The sequence below is a fragment of the Porites lutea genome, chromosome 1 (assembly GCF_958299795.1).
Source record: "Porites lutea chromosome 1, jaPorLute2.1, whole genome shotgun sequence".
Taxonomy (NCBI): domain Eukaryota; kingdom Metazoa; phylum Cnidaria; class Anthozoa; order Scleractinia; family Poritidae; genus Porites; species Porites lutea.
Window position 1 is genome coordinate 13,687,095 of NC_133201.1, and position 7,500 is coordinate 13,694,594.

A 7,500-nucleotide genomic window follows, 5' to 3' on the forward strand; every position below is an offset into this window, starting at 1 on the left:
CTTTTTAGGCATTTAAATGAACAAGGTTACAAATTTTCCATAATAACAACAGGGATTTCAAGTCATGTGCGTTATTTGTTGGAGGAGAAATGTGTCCGGTTGCTCTCTTTGAGTCTTTTCTGGAGCAAAGACCTCTATTAAAACATCCATGCGATGGTCTGTTTTTTCTCAGCTCAGTAGCAAACGAAACCGAAAATTCAAACATTTGGTTTGAACTAAACCAATGGGCGGAAATACCATAACTAACAAAATGAAACAAAGTATCAGTAGCTGGTACTAGCCTTAAAGATAGTGAGAAAAACGTTTACGAATCATAGTGCAAGAAAAACAACAGTCATCAAGCTGAAGAAAGCAAAGATTGTACCTTCAGAACATATCGCCAATGTCACAAGCCACAGAGGTACAAATTTCCTCAACGACTACGATGAAGCCGACGAAGAAGAGCGACGATGACTCTTGTAGTAGGCCAAATGAAATAATGAAAACCCCAGCGCTGAGAAAAGGCAAATATTATATTAATACTGGCAGTTTCCGACATTACGACAACTGTGGCTCCACTCACCCATCGATGGCAGCGTCGGAAGAACGGCAAATAATGAATTTATGCCTCCTTCATTTTCGGGTTTTAAATCTCAAACATTTCTCCATGAATCCAGTTATGATCGGGTCTCAGGAACAGACAATGATGAACAGTCGTTAAGCAACTCAGCAAGTGTCTTTTATCTCTGGCGGCTCGAAGCGTTCTCCTGATTTCAAAACGGCAGTATATACTTCATGTAAACGCCGAGCCAGGAGGGGGGAGCCTCTTCCCATACATTCTCTTAAATGAAATCCAAACGATGTTCTCACAACTTTCAAAGCGATCAGCAAGGGCCTCGCCAGCGGATTTGCGTACCGATCATGGGCGTTACATAAAAAACCAGAGATCAACGGTCTTGTTGTCACTTTTTTCCATCCGCCAAACTGACATTTTCCTCTCAGTGGCTCTCACAAGATATTTCACTTTTCTTACATGAAATTTTTGTCTCTTGAAATTTCTGTTCAGTCTCTTCAATTATTAAGAAAAAAGAAATTCAGGATGGCACGAGTAGCATTCGATCTCTGAGCATCGGCTCTGCAGTGCATCAGAAATGAATGGTTTGATTTGAATATATATATAGCAACAACCCTAACCCTAAAGCTAACCCTAACCCTAACCTAACCCTAACTTAACCCTTATCCTTACTTTGTGTACGAATCATTAATCTGTCAACGTCAGTTTGGCGGATGGAAATAAGTGTTGACCCTCAACGGTCTTGAGAAGGAACAAAAACATGGCGGTCCAACGCGGGACTGATTCTCACTATTATATTTTGGTAATTCGCAAATTTATCGATTTTATGGTGCTTTACATAATGTGTGGTTTCCTTGTTCTGTTAAACAATTTCCCTCTGCAGAGTTTGGAATATGCAACATATAGCTCCGTATAGCTCATAAGAACCGCCGAAGAGTTGAGCTAGCGAGCAGTGTTTTGCTGCAAACCTAAGGAAAGTTAAGGTCGCTTCAAGGTACGGAGCTTTCAGTAGTAGTTGTCATTTGTTTATTAGGATCGTTTTGAATTTTAACTTTGGATTCAAGGTGTTGACTGATCGTAATAGCGAAGCACCATGGATAAGAAAATATGGTAAACTATCCATCCGAGAAAATTTGGTTATGACGTAGCGTACGCCCACCCGTACACACGCTTGATGTAAGCCGATGTCAAATGTCACAATAGATCTTGCACAACTTGACTAGCCTCTTAGTTATGTAAGCCATCCGTATGAGTACGATTAGATTGACAGCTGTCAAAATTAGACATCCGCTGACAATTATCACATGACTATCTCGCGGGCTCAGATGAAAGACCAGTCGTTTTGCCCCCACAAATAAGCTGATATAATATGTCAAACTTACCAATTCAACATAAAAACGAAACTACGCCGGGCAAGACTGTCAGTTGGCTGACAGTCGTTTAAAGTTATATTGGCAAGCCAAATTAAGGTCAGTTGACAGCTGTCCAAATGGGACATGTGCAGACCACTATCAGAAAACTAATAACGTGGGCTCAGGTTCTCTCAGGTACACGATCTGGTATTTTCCACTACATGCCAGACGGATATGTCTTACTCACACTCGTAGTCTGTTAATTCGAATATTCGCCATTCTAATGAAGGTTAATTGACAGCTGTCAAACTAGAGTATACGCTGGCCATCATCACCTGAGTGTATCGCGGGCTCATTTGTCTATCCATTGAGGTCACGTAATGTTTAAAGTTTTGCGCTGATATTTTATTTGACCACGGGCTCAATTCGAAGTCCCATAGAAAATCTATCCATCTTAGAAAATTCGGCAATCACGTGACCGTACACCGACCACCCGACCTTCCGTCCGTCCGCACCACAGGCATACCAATTAATGTTTAATCTCACACTTTCTAGCTAGTTTGGGAGCCTGCAACCTGATATTGTACATCCATGTTTTGATTAATTGACAGCTGTCAAAATAGTGTTTCTGCTGACCAGTATCGCCTGACCCTATCGCGGGCTCAGGTATCGACCCACTGAGTTCGAGTGTTTTTTTAACGTATCCGCTGACAGGTTGCTACTTTTTAATTATCGCAGGCTCAAGTTCAATTTTTTTAAAAAGCATATGAAATAAGTCGAGTTCATGAGCCGCACTTTTAAAATGTTCATTTCGAACTGACCTCTGACGCGAAAATTCAACCGGCTTTTACAACATGCAGGGGAGGTAATCACTTTTGACTTTTCTCACTGTCACGCGTTGATCACGCTCTACGACCAATTTTTATGTTCTGATTGGTCAAAATTTGACAGGTGAGCTCATGCGGAAAATTTATGCAGCGTCTGGAAACTTGCTTACTGATAGCCGGAGCTTACAGAGTTTTGTGTCATCTTGTGATGTTTTAAACTGGCTTTTTCTACTTGGTGTACAAAATGAAATACAGCTGCTATCAAGATTGTTCTGTAATTCATAGCTGGTTTGTTTATTGCGCTTTTTGTTGACAAATGCACCGCTTGTCAAAGTCATTGGAAATCCGATTTCGGATGGCATCGTTTTCAAAAATGAGCTTACTCACTTGCCCTTGCTTGAGGCGTAAGGGGGTTGAAAATTCTGGAGCACTTGATGACCTTCAGAAGCAGCATCTAGACTGGTAAGCTTGTCTTTGATGTGTGTGTGTTTTTTTTTCGATTTCCTGAAGTCGACCGTATGGTTTATGCGGCTTAAGTTTATACACCAGCAACGATCTAACCTACAATAGTATCAGGTTTAAAAAGCCTTTAGACATTTTTTGACTGCAAATTCAAAGAAAATGTTCCGAAGATTACTTAGTTATGATTTTGGCTGTAAACAGAAAGCTCTGAGCGATGTTCTTGCCTCGAGTTCATCTTGAAAAATAGCAAACACCGGGAAGCCGGCTTAAAACATAAATAAGCTTATGCTTACCTGACTCATGATTTTCAGAGACACTTTACCCTCGATACTTCTCTTCGTGAATGAAAATTATTGTCTCTGTACATGTTTGACCGAATTATATTTATTTTATTGATTGTTAGTAGTCCCTCTCGCAATTTTTATCGCTGCACCGGTTGTTTCCAGTCGAACATAAACATCGCATGAAGGAATACTCAAAACGCCGCGCGTAAATGTCACTCGCTTATAAAGATTTATACACATAACAAAACCATACGCAGTGTAATAAATAAAGGGAAATAAAACCTAAACATAACACTCTATCTATCATGTTGAAGCGTAAATTGCAACTCTATTAATCGCACTGCAAATTTGGTGCCTGTCAAAAGTGAGACCCGTCCGGCTGGCCGAAAAGTGATTTTGGGATTTTTTTTATCGTTTTCATTAAAAGCCCACAATTATTACCCTGCATATCACATAGGACCAGATTATTCTAACTGAAAAGTCCTGGCATTATAGAGTTCTCTTCATGAAAACGGTTTATAATTCAATGCTATAATTTGTTGTGCAAAGGAAGCGTGTGCTTTGATCGTCGTGGATATTGAATGAGTGCAAATTCTCTTGCAAAATTGTGAAAAACTGCAGAATTATAGGTTTAAATAGGGCAAAAAAGAACAAATTCTGTTCGAGGTCTGTATGATAAAAACAAGGGCCTCATAGTACTGTTTATCTGAGACGTGATGAGAAAAAGTATGTTTAAAAGGCTGGTTTACACGCCACTAGACTCGTCGCCAAGATTTACTAGTAAACTAAACTTGTCGAAATCCGGCCTGATTTTTTATTTTGGCCTCTCTTTTAGACAGAGGAATGCAACGTGTAAATTGGCTGCCACCAAGGACTATCGTGGCGCGTGTGTTTCTTAAAATTATCTTTCGGGGTTGTCCAATTATCCATAGTCTCTCAAACGGAGTAATGTTGGAGGTACAAATAAGACTATTTAATAACTCGATGTAAAAGCTGTTTCACTCTTGGACTGTCAAATTATTTTTCTCTAAAATCACTTAGCCTTTGCCTCAAACGTCAAATGAATGTGCCCTGATCTGTGGATTACAAGTTCATTGTTTGATTTAAATTATGAATTTATTAACGGGAGCTTCGCTTTTAGCCCTGGCTAAATCTATATATTAAACGAAGTGAAATGTTATGAAGTGTGAATGTTTATTGAGTTATGATATGTAGAGCTATAAGCCCAAATTTATAAACCTCTCTTGAATATACTTACTTCGATAAATTTGACACTTTCTACAGTAATTTTTATCAGCATCATGTTGTCCTCGCCCGGCAAAAACGATGTAGCCTATAAATCGATCGAGCGCGTTGTTGTTGGTTAAGACCTAACACAGTTGCGTTTTTAAAGTTCCCCTCGCAATTTCAAAAATTAAAGACAAATACCATATGCAAGGAAAAAAGAAGATGCAAGATATTATTTTTTTCAATTTTTTGATCATTTCTGATTTCCTGTACCGGGACTGTTCTTGCTTCTAAAAATGTTTTCATTTATCGTGAGAAAAATACTGCAATTATCCGCTGACCACCACACAGGGTGACTGCATTGCAAGTTGTGAGAACATCGTTTCTCGTTCCCAGACCTCATCTCTTCCCCCTGCCCCGAGCTCTCATAAGCGAGGATGCATTTAAAAACACTTACTATTGCTCAATATTATAAACCAAGTTATTTTTAACAGGCTGGTGACCATATAAAATCAATCCTTGCATATTTCCAAGTGCTTAGCTCAATGATTTTGCAAGCGTTGGACCTGAAAAAGTTTGAATAATAATAATAATAATAATAATTTAATAACTTCTAGAGCGCTATTTACATTCACTAATCAACAGCGCTCAACAACTTAAAAAAACTACAATAAAATTCAAATTTGTAAAACTAATTACATGTATACCTGGATTTTGAAAACCGGGTTAGTAAAAACATCAACTCATTCTACTACTTGGTAATTTAAAACAACAAAACTCATTCAAAGGCCGATTAAAAGCCTTGATCTGACGCCGGGCAGTAAGTTAATGGTCCCTAGAAGCATTCCAACGAGTCCAAATTTAAAATGACGCAAATTTTAGAACATTTATTCAATAAACTGACTTCGCGAAGTTTCAAACCGGTGTCATTTCAGTCTAGAAATTTTAAAGTTGAGAGTGAAAGGCAGCGAAAGAGTGCCTGGTTAAGGCTTACATAGTTTAAATAGCTAGCAAAACACTACTTTTTTCGCGGTCCGATAAACAACAGGATTCCCATGGAATAGACAACAAACTGAATGAAACATAGTGCACAAATTATCACCTTCTTATCTGCAAAGACCGGCCTATGGTGCAATGCCATTAGAGCCTGCTGAAACTAGACCTAGATCCAATTTTTCCGAGTCGAGAGTTGCTTTTCCAAGGTACAATCAGCTAAGCTAAACACGGACGAGACAATATTAATGGCTGGCAGAATATTTTGGCGAAACCGCAGTTCAACCTCGCGATCACATACCTGTCAACACCATGCGGAAATCACACAATCACACACTTTCGCGACACTGATAAGACTATCCACTACCACGCATAATCGGGAAAAAAATCGGGAGGGCAGGGGGGTAAGATAGTAATTCTGTCTACATCCACTTCTACACAAATCCCTAACCACAAAACAAGCAAAAAAAACATAAGCATGAAACACAGTAAACACATGTCAAGCTATTAGACAAGGGAAGTTGAGAAAAATTACAAAATGTTTGCTAACCCGGTTTTCATAACTCCAGGTAGATGTAAATGAATATTAACAATGTATATTAATAATTATAATATAGAATATTTATAATAATGATAATAAACTTAATTAGTAATTTGACAAAGGTAGTTGTCTGTTTCAGCCAATCAGTTGAATGAAATAAAAATGCACCCGCTGTCAATAATATTAATAAGTAATCACATGATTTTTCTCGTGCAACTTGAAATAAATAAGCACTTGTAAATTTTTCAAAGACCAAAAAGTGCCACTCGCCCCACGGGCTCGTCCGCTTTTGTTGGCCTTTGAAAACTTTACTCGTCCTTATTTATTCCAAATTACACTCGAAATCATCTGACAGGGGCACCGAACGTCAATTTTCTGAAAATTTCTGTTCGGAAGACGATCTGAGATCTAGAATTTTCGGAACACCTGTTGTAAAATTTCTTGCTTGCCCGCCTCTCCTATGATTCTCGAACATCTAAGAAATGGTGTAATTGCCCATTTTTAACGGATATTTATAAGACATTTACCAGGTGGTAAATGCAGTTAATGGAACATGAAGCCCGGGGGGGGGGGTGCCCCAATGTATGCACTGTTCGATCTTTAAAGCCTTATTTATGAATGAAAGCACGCTTATTTTAAGATACAAACAAAAGCTGTTCGTGGTTGGAACCTGACTAATCTGTCGTATGTTTGTCATACTGCCGCTGCTGTTCTTCAGGTACAGTGCCTTTTCTTTATCTTATTATTTTCTTCATTTGTTCCGTTTCGCCGGTACACCCCTTCCTCCCGGTATTGTTCGCATCAGGCTTGAGGTCTGAAGAGAGGTTGTTTTTTCTTTTGTCGCATTCCTTATGCTGTTCCCTGCTGTTTCGATCTCCTGTTCACGCATTGCGTTACAAACGTTACACATTCTTTAGGCCTGGGTTCTAGGGCTTTTTGCCCAGTCCTCCCCGTCTCGCTCCCAATCTCGCGTGGCTTAGCTCCTACATTGTTCGATTCTACTATTTATTTCCATTTTAATCTTTTTAAAAGTCCTACGAAGCTCCAATCATCTCGGTTTCAGAGGTCGCCTCTTTCCCTTGGGACGGGCCTACAAATGCGATACATGTATTTTTTGTAATACGTGGTTTCAAATTCCATGTTGGCAAATTAGTCGGGAAGCCAGGACCCTAAAAGAAGGGTTTCGTACAATGATCGGGTCAGAAAAGGTTTGATAGCGGATTTTGATAGAACAAGACCTGCTGATCAATGTCAGCTAGTT